At 43.8% G+C, this 18051-nt stretch overlaps 1 protein-coding gene across 1 annotated transcript in view; it reads left to right on the top strand.

Moving 5' to 3' along the window:
• LOC103185614 (5-hydroxytryptamine receptor 4-like) overlaps nt 1-18051 on the top strand; it is a 91525-nt gene that overhangs the window by 72323 nt on the left and 1151 nt on the right. The window lies entirely within an intron of this gene.

Here is an 18051-nt window from a genome sequence, read left to right as displayed (position 1 = left end):
TTGTAAAAAAGGTTTACGATTTTCATCCAAATGCAAGTAAGGAGATGTGGCTGCTTGGCTTTGATATCTTACTTGAAAGGGAAGGGAAGGGGCAAGATGAAGGCATTTTGGGAGAGAGTTCCACAAAGCAAGTCATAGTGGCGATAAGCTTGGTTGCTGATCGAGGGAGGAAGGGATAAGGAGGGATAAGATTGTGAATGGATTTGAAAGTGAGGGCAAGGATCTCAAAGTTAATTCATTGGGAATGCAAGGAGCCTGGTGATAATGGGGAGATAACTTTCATTTCTGATATGGCTGATTGAAAAGCAATGGGAAAAAGTTTTAATTTGTAACTTTTATTTGTAACCTTTATCATTAACACCCACAAAATATACAGTCAGTTCACTTTACAGTATATTCTGTGAAGCGCTTTGAGATGTCTCAAAGACATGATAAGGTGCTACATCTAATGCAAGGATTATTAACATTGGTCAGAAGAGAGAAATTACAACTCTGAAGCCTGTCACAGATATAATTTATGTTTACATAGTATCTTTTATATCAGGAGGCCTCTCAAAGCACTTTACACAGTTCGCTAAGCACCTCAGCCTGGTTCGGTGGGGGGCGGGGGAGCTGAGTAGGGTGGATTTGCAGGGAAGTGACTGAAAGCGAAGTCAAATGGTGATTCAGATGCCTTCCTCATCCGTCTCCCCAGCTCCACCATCCACCAAAATCGAGTTGATCCAAAGCTCCGCCGCCCGCATACTCACGTACTAAACTCCGTTCCCCCATCATACCAGTTCTAAACAGGCTCCAATGGCTCCCTATCACCGAACAGATCGATTAAAGTTCTTCACAAATGTTTCCAAATCCCTTCATGCCCTAGCACCTCCTTACCTCTCCAACTTGCTTATTCTCCAACCCACAACTAACTACCTCCACTCGACTGGCTCCGGCCTTCTGCATGTCCCTCATGCACTGCGTTCCACCATTGGTGACCTCGCATTCAGCCACTATGCCCCGAAAGTCTGGAACACTTTTCCTCTATTCCTCTGCCTTGCTGCTTCCTTCCCCATCTTCAGATTGCACCTAAAGACCTACTTTCCTCTTCGACTGTGCCTACGGTCACCTCCCCCCCAGCTTGGTGTCATTCTCTGCCACTGTCAACGTTCTGTAACGGTGCCCTGCATGAGGGGAGCTATATAAATGCAAGTTGTTGTTGTCAAATGAACTTGTTGTGACAAAAGGGAAATCAATAAGGATTAAACATGCATGTAAGGATTAGGGAACAAGACAGGAAACTAACAATTATTTGTGAGCTCCTGAGGAATGATGCAAGGTACTTCCAAAAATTTCTGGGTCTGTGTTTGGTTTTGTTGCAACATTTCAGAATAGTTTTCTCAGTCGCATGCTGACCATTCATTAATGGATTGGAGATCATTGATCACACTCATGCTGCAATGTAGTTTGTTCACAAGATGACATTCTGCTGTTAGCGGCAACTATACTTAAATAAACTCTCTCAACAACAGGTAAAAGTAGCAGTAAGGCTAGCCAGTGGTGGATGTAGAGAGGCAGTTTTTTTTAAGACCATTTTATGGTCTAAGAAACACCAGTGTATTTACCTTAGAATGCCAAGAGTAGCAAACGCACATGTCATTATAAGTGGAACTATACAGGACACAATAAACTCTGTAAGAAATTGTTAAGACTTGAAAGAGTAATTCTGTGATTACACTGCAAGTTTTTTTCAGCAAAACGATTTGCTTTGTGGCGAGAGCTGTCAATCCTGCAGTGTAAATGGAGGTTCAACGTGCAGGAATTGCATTGGAGCCCTGCGTCTGACATCACCCAGAGGAGGTGGAGTCAAGAGCAGAGTGATCCTCACTGTGAACACTTAAGTGCAGAACCAAGTGTGTTTTTTATATTTCTCCAATGCAACATGATAAAGAGGGTGAAGTATAAACCAGGTTCCTTGCTCCACATTGCTCTATTGATGGACAACTTTGCTCCCCGCTGTACAAACATACACATTCAAAAAGTTGTCCGCTCTCTTACACATCTATACAACAACAACAATAAAGTGACATTTGTTTAGCGCCTTTCACATCGGGAGGACATGCCAAGGTGCTGGACAATCAGTGTTTCGGACCTGAGCTGAGGGTCGGAATCGAGGAGGGTGGCGGGCAGGGGGGGAAGGAGGGTGACCGAAGGCACAGTCAAAGAGGAGGGTCTTGAGACATGTCCTGAAGGAGGCAAAGAGACTGCGGGATGGAGTTCCAGAGGGCAGAGTGGCTAATGGCCAATAGTGGGGCAGGCGAGGCAGGGGAACGGAAGCAGGCCGGAGCCCGCTAAGCTGAGTGGGCAGGTTGGTGGTGGGTTAGGATGTCGCTGAGGTAGGGAGGAGCAAGGCTATGGAGGGCTTTGAAAGTGAGGACCAGAATCTTGAACTGTATCCTTTGTGTGATGGGAAGCCAATGGAGTTGGGCGAGGATGGGGGTGATAGGGTCGTGGAGCCTGGTGCGAGAGAGAACATGGGCTGCAGAGTTCTGGATGATCTGCAATCTATGGAGGGAGGAGTTGGGGAGGCTGACAAGCAGGGGGTTTGCATAGTCGAACCTCGATGTTATGAATGCGTGTATGAGGGACTCGTCAGGCTGCGGTGTGAGATAGTGGTGGAGCTGAGCAATGTTGCGGAGGTGGGGGAATGCAAAGCTGGTCATGGCACGGATGTGGGGTAGAAAGGACGGTTGAGGGTCAAACAAGATGCCAAGGTTCCGGACTGGCTCCGTGAGGTGTTCGTCCTTGGATGGTGATGCTGTCAGTGCCTGAGGTGTGGAGATGCTGACGGGATTCAATCAGGAGGGCCTTGGTCTTGTTGGAGTTTAATTGTAGAAAGTTGGCTCTCATCCAAGTCTTGACGTCTAACAGATCTTCTGTCAGGACTGCAGTGGTTCTGGAGTCAAGGTTGGAGGCAGAGAGGTAGAGGTGGGTGTCATCCGTATACATGTGGAAGTTGATCCCATGTCTACAGATGATGTCACTGCATTGACGAGGAGGGGACCAAGGACAGAGCCCTGAGGTAGTGAATTCCCAGAAGGTTGTAGATGTTCAGTCCTTGAACACTTTCAAGGCTGAGACTGATAGATTCCAGGCAGGGCGAAACCTTGGGCAAGTTTCCTTACTCCACACGCCTAATAACAATCCCTCCAAAAAAAACAATAATAAATTGGTCATTTTCAATCCATGACTATTTGTGGGACATTGCTGTGCGCAATTGGCTGCCGCGTTCGCCCACAAATATACAGTCAATTCACTTTACAGTGTGTTCTGTGAAGCACTTTGGGATGTCCTTCCGACGTGAAAAGAGCTATACCAAATGCAAGGATTATTATTATTATTTTAAAAATATAGACGGGATAGGGCAGGTAATTAGTTAGGTCAGAAGATCAGCCATGATCTTATCGAATGGTGGGGCAGGCTCGAGGGGCCGAATGGCCTACTCCTGCTCCTAATTCTTATGTTCTTATGTTCTTATGAATGCCGCACGGGACGATGCGGGGGCTAGAGTTTGTGAAGATGAAGTGGAGACGATGTGAGAGGTAGGATCTGAACCATTCAAGGAAAGAGCTATGAAGGTTGAGGTGACAGGAGAGGTGGTGGAGGAGAGGTCAAGGAGCATTCTCTTACACATCTATACACTCTCTTACACACTCTCATACAACCCCAACAAAGCTTCCAGCTCATTAATCTTCTTTTTCCCCACACCATGCAATATTTCTATTGAATTGTTTCCCTTTGATAGTGTAAGCGAAATCTTACTGAGATTTGATTCCACTGGCTGTAACAATATTGTATTCCTTGCATTTGGTATAGTGGCGTTGAGACATTGCAAAGCACTTCACAAAATTTTACAACATCCACACCAACTTGTATTTATTCAGGGCCCTTCACACGTGGTAGTGTCTTATAGCATCTTGTGATGTTCTCCTGACGTGAAAGGCGCTATACAAATGTAATACATTGTTGTTGTGAGCTGCAGTAACTATGTATTTTGTAGGCAAACGCGCATGGCAATGTTCCACAAAAAGCCATTAAGTGAATGACCAATTATTATCTGGCAATGGTTGACCAGGACACCAGGAGAAACTCCCCTTTTCAAATAATGCCATGACATCGTTCACGTCCTCCTGACAAAGGGAAAAAATTCCACCTGGATCTAGATTTACTCTTATCTTTTTTTAGCACTGCCTCCACTTCGTCGCAGCAAACGGCTTCTCCTCCAGCCCACGCACCATTTCATGGTGTTCCTCGGCTCTGTCCTCGGTCCCCCCATTTTATCCTCTACATGCTCCCCCTTGGTGACATCATCCGCAGACATGGGGTAAATTTCTACATATATGGGGATGACACCCAACTCTACCTCTCTGCCTCCACCCTCAACTCCAGGACTACTGGCGTCCTGACCGACTGCCTGTCCGACATCAAGTCCTGGACGAGTGACAACTTTCTCCAACTCAACGTCAGCAAGACTGAGGCCCTCCTGATTGGCTCACGCCAGCGCCTCCGCACCTCAGGCGCTGGCAGCATCAGCCTCCACAGCTGCACACTCAACCTCACTAAGCCAGTCAGGAACCTGTGTGTCTTGTTTGACCCTGAACTGTCCTTTCTCCTCCACATCCACGCCATGACCGGCACTGCCTACCACCACCTCCGCAACATTGCCAGACCCCGCCACTGCCTCACCCCTCAGGCTGCCAAAACCCTCACCCACACATTCGTCACATCAAGGTTCGATTACGGAAACTCCCTCCTCATGGCCTTCCCAACTCTCCCCAACTCTTCCTTTTCCCCAGGCTTCTCTTTTCCACCACAAGCCGTCTTCTCCATCCACCTTCCCATGCCTCGCCCATCCTCTCCTCAAACTCCAACTGCGAGGAGATGCTGGACTTCCTCGAATCCAAAATAAAGGGGATACGTTCAGCCACCTCAGCCACGTCCACAGCCACGTCACCTCTCCATCATGACTCACCCCCCCATCCATCCCTCCCTATACTCCTTTGACCCTATCTCTCCCTCCTCCCTCACCACGACTATCCGCAAACTCAAATCCACCACCTGCTCCCTCGATCCCATCCCCACCTCTCTACTCATCACCCAGCTCCACCTTCTGGCCCCTGTCCTGTCTGACATCATCAACCTCTCGTTGTCCACCAGTTCAGTTCCTAACCCCCTAAAAACAGCCATCATCACACCCATCTTGAAAAAAACTTCCCTGGATCTATCCCTTCACTCCAGCTACTGCCCCATCTCTAACCTCCCATTCCTCTCCAAGGTCCTGGAACGAGTCATCGTGTCACAGCTCCGCTCCTTTCTTTCTCGCCATTCCCTCTTTGAACCCCTCCAATCCGGTTTCCGCGCTGCCCACAGCACGGAAACAGCCCTGGTCGAAGTCACTAATGACATTCTGAACATCTGTGATCAGGACTCCCTCTGCCTCCTTGTCCTCCTCGACCTCTCTGTCACCTTCGACACTGTTGACCACTCCATCCTCATACACCGCCTCTCCACTTTACTCAATCTTCGCGGACCTGCCCTTGCCTGGTTCAATTCCTATCTCCTCACCGTCTCCACTTTGTTGCCTCTAACAGTTTCTCCTCCAGTCCCTGCACTGTCACATCTGGCGTCCCCCAGGGTTCTGTCCTTGGCCCTCTCCTCTTTAATGTCTACATGCTCCCCCTTGGTGACATCATCCGCAGACATGGGGTCAACTTACACATGTATGCGGATGACACCCAACTCTATCTTTCTGCCTCCGCCCTCAACTCCAGGACCACTGCTGTGCTGACAGACTGCCTGTCGGACATCAAGTCCTGGATGAGGGAAAATTTCCTACAGTTGAATGTGAACAAGACTGAGGCCCTCCTGATTGGCTCACGCCAGCGCCTCTGCACAATGACCTATGTGAATAGAGTGGATACAATTTTAATAATAAGTCTCTTCCCGAGATCAAAAAAACTTTGAGATTCTACAGAGAATAAAAATAACAAACAGGATTCAATCTAACTTTTTCTGTGGGAGTCCAAAAACATTCTTGCCATGCCCTACACAAATGCTCAGACATCTCAACACTCTGCACTAATTTGATTTCTTAACAGTTAATTCTCAAAGCAATAGGAGATGGAAATGAAGAAAATACAAAACAGAGTTGCAATCAAAAATAAAGATGATTCCATACCAGCTGGCAACCAATCGTACACAGGGTAATTTGGGTAAAGGGAAGCTCCTCAGTGAGTTTCTATACTATCCTGAATTTCTGTGAGTGACCTGGGCATAAATCCAAGCAAAACAGATGCATCAAGAGTAAAAGGTTAGTCAAAGGTAGGGTGGGTCCAATTAGAGACCCAAGTGGAAATCGTCTTGTTGAGGCAGAGGGTATGGCTGATGTACTAAATAAGTACTTTGCAACTGTCTTCACAAAAGAAGACGATGCAACCAATGCCACAATATCGCAGGCGTGTGAACAGAAATTGGATATGATAAAAATCAAGAGAGAGGAGGTACTAAAAAGGCTGTCGGTGCTCAACATAGATAAGTCACCTGGTCTGGACGGGATGCATCCTAGGCTACTGAGGGAAGCAAAGGTGGAAATAGCGGAAGCTCTGGCCACAATCTTTCAATCCTCTTTGGACACTGGAGTGGTGCCAGAGGACTGGAAGGTTGCAAATGTTACTCCCCTGTACAAAAAGGGGCAGAAGGACAAACCTGAGAACTACAGGCCAATCAGCCTAACATCATTAGTAGGGAAACTTCTGGAGACTATAATCCGGGACAATATAAATTCTCACTTAGAAAAATATGGCTTAATAAAGGACAGTCAACACAGATTTGTTAAAGGCAGATCGTGTCTGACAAACCTATAGAATTTATTGATGAAGTGACTGAGAGGGTGGATGAAGGTAGTTTATCTAGATTTTCAAAAGGCATTTGACAAAGTGCCACAAGCCACAAGTAGAAGTCCACGGTATTAAAGGGACTGTGGCAACATGGATGCAGAACTGGCTAGGAGACAGAAAGCAGAGAGTGGTAGTAAACGGTTGTTTTTCTGACTGGAGGGAGGTGTGTAGTGGTATCCCTCAGGGGTCTGTATTGGGGCCACTGCTCTTTCTGATCTATATTAAGCATCTGGACCTGGATATAGGGAGCACAATTTCCAACAATACTAAGCTTGGAAAAGTAGTTAATGTTGAGGAAGGTAGCACCAGACTCCAAGAGGACTTAGACAGATTGGTAAAATGGGCAAAAATGTGGCAGATGAGATTTAATGTGGAGAAATACTAAGTGTTGCATTTTGGTAGGAAGAATGAGGAGAGGCAGTTATAAGTTAGATGGTACAATCTTAAAGGGGGCAAATGAACAGAGTGACCGGGGGGTCCACATAAGCAAATCTCTGAAGGTGGCAAGACAGGTAGATAAAGCTGTTAAAAAAGCCTACGGGATACTAGGTTTTATAAATAGGGGCATAGAATTCAAATGTCAGGAGGTTATGTTGAATATTTATAAAATGCTGGTATGGCCTCAGTTGGAGTACTGCATTCAGTTCTGGGCATCGCACTTTAGGAAAGATGTTAGGGCATTGGAGAGTGCAAAGGAGGTTTACCAGGATGGTACCGGGAATGAAGGACCTTAGTTATGAGGAGAGATTAGCGAAACTAGGATTATTCTCCCTGGAACAGAGAAGATTAAGAGGGGATTTAATAGAGATTTTCAAGATCATGAGAGGATTTGATAGGTTGAACCAGGAAAAACTGTTTCCACTGACATGTGGGTCAGAAACCTGAGAAACCGAATTAAGTTAGTTGTTAAAAGAAACAGAGGGGAGGTTAGGAAAAAAAAATTCACCGAACGAGTTGTTCGGATCTGGAATACATTACCTGAAGGTGGATGCTGATTCAATAACAGAGAGAAGTAGATGGGTATTTGGGGAGGACAGGATTGCAGGGCTATGGAGAGTAAGTGGGCCAGTGGGATTGAGTTGGATTGCTCTTTTCGGAGCTGGCACAGACATGAAGGGCCGAATGGCCTCTTTCTGTGCTGTATGACTCTGTGATTCTATGATTAAAAATATCCTTCCTTGTTGTTTCTAAGAGTCCTTTATGACATGATTTAGGCCAAGTCAGTCTACTCAATTAGTTAGTAGTGGATGCAGGGATGTTGCTGTGTGCAGATTGTTGTCTGCTGTGTTTGCCTACATAGTCATGACCAGTCACTAGACAGTCACTAGACTTGACAGAAACACTTGTGAGCCTTTGGCTTTGAGCCATTCTCAACGTTATAGGCACAATATCAAACGCAAGGATAATAATAATTATTATTTTTATTACAGCACAAAATAAGGTCTAATAAGGGCATAAAATCTCACAGAGGGCGGACAGAATCCTTTACTAATCCTTCACTTGTGGAGTCCTGTTGCATTGTGGTTAGCATGTGTGCCTGGCAAGCGATAGGATGCAATGAAACTTTTGGCATGTTTCCTTATTCCACACATCTCTGTTTACCAAAGGTAAGTAGGAACCAGTTGTTAGTCAATTGGCGGATCGCTTTCCAGGTGTAATAATCCCTTCCCCCCAAAAAATGTGGTCACTCAATCCATGACTGTTTGTGGGACACTGCCGTGCGGAATTTCAGAAAACATAATACAGTCAATTCACTTTATAGTATATTCTGTGAAGCACTTTGTGATGTCTCAACGATGTGATCAGGTGCTATATCACATACAACGATTATTATTATTATAATCAGATTCACAGGAGCAAAGATATTTGGCCGAAATGAGGGAAATGGAGAAACTTACACTGGCACTGCAGGGGTTAAAGAGTATCATCAGTACAGAAGAAAGTTTGAGGCTGGGCATGTTGTACCTGATATGGGAGTGTTTAATGGTAATATTCGGTTAAAAAAAACTGCTCTGTTCCCAGCACTGATTTCAAAATCCAACATGGAACTTGAATCCACAATATTTATGGTCTGAACTCAAGCTCCTACCAACTGAGTGAAATTGCTTCCATTAAAAGTCTATTGAAATCATTGCTGAGATCGAACACTTTTTTGCGCAACAGTAGTATCAAACACTCTCATTGAGCAACAACAACAACAACAACAAGATTCCATTTATAGAGCGCCTTTCACGTCAGGAGGATGTCCCAAGGCGCTGCACAGTTGGGTCATGACCATGAGCAGATTTGCAGACTGACTCCACTCCTAGAGATAATAATAATAATAATAATATGCTTTACTGGATATGCTGAAAAGTGGTATGACTTTTAAAAGTGGATTATCCTGGAGTAGAAGGACGACTTGGCCGAGGCTAGAGTGGAGCAGTAGGTTTTGAGGAGGTCCAGCCAGATTTGTCGGTGGACCGTTAGGCCAGATTTGAGGCAAGTGCGTTCAGTGGCCCGCACCTGGCTCTTCAGTAAGCGGAGGTGGGTGGTAAACCAGGGGGAGGAGCGAGCGTAAGAGACAGTACGGGAGGTGATGGGGGCGAGATTGTCGAGTGGAGGAGAGGGTGTTGTGGAGGAGGGTGAGAGCAGAAGAGGGGGCAGTGAGGGATGAGGGCCAGAGGGAGAGAAGTTCAGAGGACAACGCGACACAACCCCAGCACTGCATTGGCATATCAGCATAGATTATATGAGTCTGAAGTCCCAAAGTGGGTCTTGAACATACAACCTTCTGACTCGGAGGCAAGAGGGCTAACAACTGACCCAGGCAGACCCTCAATTGTCACCTCAATTAAAAAAAGGCTCAGAAGGAGTCAGAGCCAATGTTGCTCGCGGAGGCAGATTCACCTCCTTTTTTAGCTTTCCTTTTCCCCAGTCACACTTTCTGAACCTCTCTTTCATTGAACTGTTTCCCCCTTTGCACTTTACACCCCACACTCTTTGGCAATCTCTACTCCTCGTTATCAACTAGAGGTGCAGTAAAAATACAAGTCATCAATTGTTACAATTTATGGGTGCTTTGCAGGGAATATGCACTCATCTGTCTAAGATTAAGAACTATCCTGACATGTTCTGAGTGGTTTTATGCTCCACCGATGTTAAGAGTCCTTTGTTCTGTCAGGCAACACATTACTGATCAGGAAAAGAAATAATAAACCTTTGCTTAAAGATAACAATAATCTCTGATCATTGTTCCAGGAAGAGGAGTGAATTGGTCTGAGTTAATCTTATTGCTTCAGAGTTGAGATTGCAGAATTTCCATTGAGTTATTTCAAGCGTATGATATCCTTTTACATGTTTTCACAATGTGGCTGCAGACAAATCAAAATCTATTTTTAGCTGAAAGCATTCATGTAAAAGTAAACCCAGAGGACTCGATTAGTGCAGCAGCCAGCATTTATATTGTGTCTTTATCATGTGAAAGACCCTTTCAATTATTTAACAACAGGGGAGATGAACACTTGGCAATAAGCAGGGGGAATTTAGAGTTGACTGAAGGCACAATCAAAGGGTTAGATCTTTGAAACACATTTGAAAGAAGGTAGAAGAGTCAGAATGCTTTGGGAACAAATTGCCAGAAGTCAGAGGTTTTGTAGCTGAAGGCTCAGAATTGTAATGGTGGACTAGAGGGAGTTTGAGAAGCAAGTAGCAAACTGAAGTCGCTCTGTAGTCTGACTAAAGATTGCAAAGGAAGCTAGAAATAACTTCAACACAGCCTCAAAGGTTCCAACATAAAAACAAACACAAATAAGGGAGACTTTGCACAGACACAGACAAGCACACATGCACACTCTCTCTCACACACTCACTTGCAGTATTTTTTTCCCTGTCTCATTACTCCACGGTTTCTCATTAAATCTGTCATCATATATGGGGTAAATTTGAGATTGTCCTTCATGCATTCCTTCAATGAGCTAAAAACAGAAGTCACTGGGAACAAACATTAAATCAGGCAGCATCTATGGAAAGAGGAAAATGAGTTAACATTTCAGGTTGATGACCTTTCGTCAGACATCTGCAGTATTTTCAGCATCTGCAGTATTTTGCCTTTTCCTTAAATGAGCATGTGGCCTGCTGTAATACCCAAATTGTCCACTGGATGCAATGTTCCCCCTCTCCCAAATCCTGGCTCCAATTTTCAAATTGATCCATCGCCATCTTGGACTTTTCCTAGTCCAGCTAATCTGTTGCCTCAATAATTTTGAAGCGACAGATTAGTTTTTATTGCTGACTCAAACAGCAGGAGAAACTGCTTTCTCTTTTCGAGTAGTAGCATGGGTAATTAACCCAACTGAAAGGCAGACGAGACCTCAGTTTAATGTCTCATCTGAAGGATGACACTCTTAGCTCTGTACTGGACTGTCAGACTAGACTGTGAATTCAAAGTCCTGATGTGAGTTTGAACCAACAATTCAAAGTTAAGAGCCAGGCTGACACCTACCATGAAGTTAATTTAACACCAAGACTAATTTCAGGAATGCATTAAGAATATCACAATTTTACCACCTATATATCATTTACATGTTTTTGCACTTCTTGTTCTCTTTCTCTGTTGGTAACTTGCATGCTCGGTCCCTTCTTTTGTGTTTGTTATTTTCTCTTTATCTCACTATTTCTATCTCAGTTCTACATTATATACAACTAGAGTTACCTTCTCTATATAGTTTGTGCTGTGTTAATTCAGCATTCAGTGCAACTGTACATCTGTTTCATATCTGTTTCCTGATTATATTTCTTTGCCAATAATTGTTTAATTATGTTCTGTGGTATTTCAAACACACTGATAGGCGAAGAGCAGAATATACAAAATGCATGTAACTAGGTCACATTCTCACTCCCAGCGCCTTCAACACATACCCAGAATCCCTGCTTAGAAAGCTTTGGAAGAACTTGGTTTAGTAAAGCTGTTTATTTAAGGATGGTGACAGGTTATTAAACAATCCTGCAGTCTTCCTCCACACACTGTGGAGCAAGGTTCATTTCATTGAGAAGGGTAAGCAGATATATGCTTTTATTTTCTTTATTTTATTTTTTAATTTATTTTTATTTTATTTATTTTATGTGTTTTATTTTCCACCCACACTGGTAAAAAAATATTTAGACGTCGATTCTTTGTTGAATATTCTGCCTTCAGCGTCCACTTTCCGCTTCTTTGATAAACTCATTTATAATTAACGTCCTCGTCAGTATTGCTGTGGTTGCCGCACATGCGTGTTTGAAAATTTGCCGATCTGTACATTTCTGACGTCAGCCTGATTCAACACTCGCTTGCAAGGCGAGTGCTCTAACCACTGAGCTTCAGGATTCCCCTCTCTAACAATCCCCAGCGTTAGAGGAATGAGCAGTGACCAACACTTAGACAAGCTCGGGTTCTTCAGTCTTGGAGTAAGACATCACAGCGGGGTATGGCTATCGGAAAAGATTGCTTTTCCAGAGGTAATAATTCTTTCAAAAAAAAGAATAATATTATTATTACAATGGATCCACGACTGTTTGTGGGACACTGCTGTGCGCAAAATACACAGTCAATTCACTTTACAGTATATTCTGTGACGTGCTTTGAGACATCTTGAAGATGTGATAATGAGCTATATCAAATGTAAGGAGTATTATTATTATTGTCCTATTGCCCTCCTCCTGCACTGCCTCCAGGGTCTGGGCAGCCCCTTATGTTGCATCAACTAGAACTACAGTTTTTGCAATACTCTAGCTGTGGCATGACCAGAGCACTATATAACTTCTAGGCACCTGAAGGAGAAAGTGTAAGAGATCAAGGGGTGTTAGTTGACTCATTACGCACTATGTACAAAGCAAATAGGATGCTGGGCTACATTGCTCGATGCTCCACACACCTCTGTTTACCAACATTAAGGAAGAACCTGGTTGTTGGTTGATTGGCGGTTCATGTTTCCAGGGGTAATAATCCCTTCAAAAAATATAATAATTTGGTCACTCAATCCACAACTGTTTGTGGGTCACCGCTGTGCGTAATTGGCTGCCGTGTTAGCCCACTAACTAAAATGATAATAATAATAATCCTTGCATTTGATAATGCATCTCATCACGTCTTTGAGACGTCTCAAAGCGCTTCACAGAATACACTGTAAAGTGGATTGACTGTATTTTGTGGGCGAAACGTGGCAGCCAATTGCTCACAGCAGTGTTCCAAAAACAGTGGTGGATTGAGTGACAAATTATTTATTTATTTTGAAGGGATTATTATCCCCTGAAGAGCAACCTGCCAATTGACTAACAACCAGGTTCCTACTTACTGCTAGGTAAACAGAGAATTGTGGAGTAAGGAAACTTGCCCAACATTTCGCCCTGCTGGGAATCGAACCCAGTTCTCTCAATTGCGAGGTGAGTGCTCTAACCACTGAGCTACAAGACTCCACATTTCACCTGCATAGGTGTCAGTTTAACACAGTCAGTAGCATTCTCACCTCAGGGTCTGAAGGTTGCGGATTCATGTTGGAACTTTGAGCTCATAATCTTGCTCAGGGGTCTCCAATCGTTCGATTACCGATAAATAGAGTTCTCACTCATGATCAAAGGAAGGAGGAGGGATAAAACTGTGATGTTATTGAGTCCAACTGAAAATGAAGTCAGATACACATGTATCTCAAAATAAAAATATGAACTTTAGTGTTTAAACTGCAGTAAATATTGCTCCTTTTTGTTTTTATTAAGCCACCTAGTGGTGATTGACCGTTTGGAGCCCCCTGGTCTAGACTGACACTCCACTTCAGTGCTATCAATCTCTTTATAGCAATTACGGAACAAGGCTGTAAGATTCCTGTTAAAGTAAAAAAAATGAACACAAGGCAGGGTTAACAAAATGCAGGGTTACTCTCAAGTTAACGAGGGCAAGGTTATTTTGAAATATGGTTATTATTAATTCATTATGCTGCTCTGATGGATCTCTCTGCTTTGACCCTTTCCATTACTGATGATCTTTTCATGAGCCTCGTTCATCTCCAGCTGGATTTATTATTAGAACATTTGCCCTTAAACCAAAAGCTATATACTTAAAGAAAGACTGTCCCACGAAGTAACTCTGGTAAGATGTCACTTTTTCCTTCAAAGTCCTTGCCTTATCTCTAGGTATGCAGAAGGGTCAACCTTCAGTAACTCAGCCATGCAATGTGCATGTGTGAGTGATTCAGAGGGAATTCAGAGAGCTATTGGAATATGCAATAGGTTTGCAGGCGTGAATGTTGGCGTAGAATGAATTGGAGTATTTAAAAAGGGAATTTGTTGCATCGTTCAGTTGAGATGTTAAACTGAGGTCCTGTCTGCCCATTCAGGTGGACGTTAAAGATCGCATGGCACTGTTCAAAAAGTGGAGGGAGTTTCTCTCTCCTTGTGTTCTAGCCAACAATGCCCCAAGTAAAATTGGTGATTTTTTAATGCATAATTTACATCAAAGTAGAATCTTCATCTCATTTATTTTGAAATACTAAAAGAGGTCTGCTTGTTTTTCAGGTAGATGTTAAAGATCCCATGACAATATTAGAAAAGAGAAGAGTTTTCTCCCATCAATCTCATGCTTCCCCTGCTTCAGCGCCGGCCCCAGCCCTGACCCCACCCCCAGTTCTCAGCCTCGCCTGAACCCAACCCTGACCCCAGCCCTGACCCCAATGCCAGCCCTGATCCCAGTCCCGAACCTGACCCAGTTGAGCTATAAGGTGCACCAAATGCTGGAGGCAGTACTGTGAAGTCCTGTAGCTCAGTGGTTAGAGTACTCGCTTTGCAAGCGAGAGACCTGGGTTCAATTCCTGGTAAAGTCTTGAAATCCCTACTCCACACGCCTGATAATAATCCCTTAAGAAAAAAATAATAATAATAATGTGGTCACTCAATTCACGAATTTATGGGACACTGCTGTGTGCAATTGGCTGCTGCATTTTGCCCACAAATATACGGTCAATTCACTTTACAGTCTATTCTGTGAAGTGCTTTCAGATGTCGAGAAGATGTGAAAAGTGCTATATCAAATGCAAGGATTATTATTATTATTATTATTATTACTGCTCCATGCTGCCAACTGCAGGGGAGCTCTCCACCTGTAGTTATCTCATATCAGTAAGTCATTGTGTAACTGTAACATTTGAGGGTGGGAAGAGATTCCAGTGCATGCACTAGTTTAAGTACCTCTCTCTGGAAATACAAAATGACACTATAAAGACCAAAAAAAACCTGGGAATCAACTCATCAAGCATTTTAGATAATGCCGGCCTCAGGGCCAGATTAACCAATAAAACAGGTAAGGGCTCCGAGGTCTGAGGGGTCCCCAGATATGGTTGGTGCCTTTACCTCCCGCTCCACCTCTCTTCAACAACAACCCATAATTCTCTGTGCCACTTGTACCTTGTACAATCTCGTGAAAGACAGCGTAGAGAGCGTGGGAAGGTGCCACCACTAATGGCCCATGGCACCCACCCCCCAACCCAGCCCCCCGTCCGGTTGCATGCATAGTACAAAAGGACCCCAAACATGATCTGGCTTGGCATCCCCAAATCCTTTCATCCAGCCCTGGTAAGTCTGCTTTATGCCCTCTATATGCTCCACCCCCCCTTGTGGGATAGCCTTAAATTATTTTGTCACCTCCCTCTGCCACTGTCTCCCAAAATCCCACTGCCTCATCGCTTAACTCTCTGCTTTCAAATTTAAGCCCTCAGAGACACTGTCCTGCATGGTGGGTGCTATTATAAGTGCAAGTTGTTGTTGTTCAAATCCCAGCTAAAGACCTACCTCTTTGATTCAGCCATCTTCCCTCCTCCAGTTCCCTCTCAGTTTGATCTCCCAACCACTCTTTGGGAAGCACTTTAAGATATTCACCCAATGTGAAAGGTGCTATTTAATCCTTGTATTTAAATGATCCTTTCATTTGGTATATAGTAGCACCTTATCATGTTGTGGAGATATCTCAAAGGATATACTGTAAAGTGGATTGACTGTGTATTTTGTGGGCGAAACCCGGCAGCCCACAAAATATACAGCAATGTCCTACAAACAGACAATTTTATTTGGCTTGAAGCAGGGTCAAAGAGAGAGATGTTTCACTGATCCAAATTGCCACCCTATGGTTCCAGAGGTGAAAGGTGAGTTCTGACACTGCTCTGTCCAAGTCCTGCTACATGACATCAGCATAATTCCTTCCTCCCTCCCCCTCCAGCATGTCTTTTCACCTTAAACAACCAAGTTCCTTCCCCTTCAGGAACTCAGTGACGGGAGGCATATAGTGTTACAAGTTTGCTCTTTGCTCCTTAAATGATCATGATGATGATGGGCTTGGGTTCTTGTTACAATTACAACAAAATTGTTGTAGTAATGTTAGCTCGTAGCTTCAGAGCAAATAGAATTAATTACAATCTGCCGGCCAAATGAGCCCTGTACATACAATTCATCCACCTGCCTAGCCTGTTTGGAGTGTGATAGATAATGTCCATGAACAAATCAATAATATGGACCACTTGATAACATATGCCATGTTTTCAATGTTTTATGGTACATTCGTTTGCTCTTTTTATTACTACAATATTTTATTGATCTCCCGTGAGCTTTTTAAAGTGTGGCAGTTCCCAATTCCTTCTTGGACATAATTCAGTAGTCATCATAATTCAAAAGCCCCAATGCTATCTAGTTAATATGTGTTAATGAATGATCTTGTGCAGTGTTTGGGACTTAGCGATCAGTTTACTTAACGTTCTGCTGTTTCGGCCTGGGGAAATGCGTTGAATGCAAACATAATAGCTGAACAAACATGGCACATCATCTGCTTCTGTTGTTGTTTCCTATAGAAGTGGGCTATCTCTTTCACCCATCTGCCCATTAATTGTGTTTTTCTTCAGTGCAAGTAAACCAAACGATTTGGAAATAATAGGTATATACAGAAGGTGGAATAAAGAGGAGAAAATTGTCATATTCCTATTCACATTCTGTTCCTTGACAAATGTCTGGAAAGAAATTCCAGCTAGCCCCATTTCTTTTCTTAGCACATAGAGCGTGCAGAATTTGCTAAAATAGTAAATTCAGTGATATCTCTGAGGCTGGTTTTCTGTGTTTTTTAAAATAAATTTAAGGTAAACGGTTTCGGAATTTAGGTTGATTTGAGAATTTTCAAATTCTGGACAATCTGAAATGCTACATAAAATAAATCTAGATCCAGGTGGAATGGAATTTCTAATCCCTAGTTTCTTATTGGATTATCAGCAGGCTGCAAAGTGCAATCTAAATCTGCCTTTAAGTAACGATAAGTCTGGGGTGAACACTTCACTCTCATTCTCCCCCCTCCCTTGACACAGTGATTTCGTCCATAGACTCTTTCCAAACTATTTTTTCACCATACAATTCTTTTTTAACCCAGAGCAGGCGTTTGAGTGCTGTTTCACAGTGAGCCAGTTCAGATAAGCCATTATTCTATTTCACTGTGAAAATCCTGAGTTATGATCTAAACAACCGAGTGAATAAAATAATGGCGTCTCCTCTCCCACACTAGGCTCCGCGACCCGATCATCCCGACCCTGGCCCGGCTTCACTGGTTCCCCATCCACCAGAGGATCAAGTTCACGATCCTCCTCTTTAAAGCCCTCTGCATTCTTGCCCCTCCCTACGTTTGTGACCCATTAAACCTTTACCAACCTATCCGTTCTCTCTGCTCCACGTCTCTTGCCCTGCCCACTCCACCATCAATGGTCAGCTTTCAGCCAATCTGCCCCATCCTTTGGAACTCCATCCTGGAGCCCCTCCACCTCGCAGGCTCTCTTCAGTGCTCTTCTTCCTTCAAGGCCCGCCTCAAGAACTTCATCTTTAACTTTGCTTTCAATCACCTTCCCAACCCCACACGCCTTTGACCTCCACCTCTCTTGATTCAAACCCCCAACTCGTGTGCAAACCCTTCACTGTCCAACACCTTGAGATGTCCTCTTGATGTAAAAGACGCTATATAAATACAATTTGTTGTTGTTGTAGAATAGACTGACTACATGCATTTCCTAAAATTATGCATTTCTTTATTCTAAAACTGTAAGTACTTGTTAATAAGTGTTGGGTTTACCAAGGGAAATGATTT

Source organism: Callorhinchus milii, unplaced genomic scaffold, assembly GCF_018977255.1.
Source record: "Callorhinchus milii isolate IMCB2004 unplaced genomic scaffold, IMCB_Cmil_1.0 Scaffold1, whole genome shotgun sequence".
Classification (NCBI taxonomy): Eukaryota; Metazoa; Chordata; class Chondrichthyes; order Chimaeriformes; family Callorhinchidae; genus Callorhinchus; species Callorhinchus milii.
The sequence above is the reverse complement of the archived record's forward strand: the minus strand, read 5'-3'. Positions and strand labels throughout refer to the sequence as shown.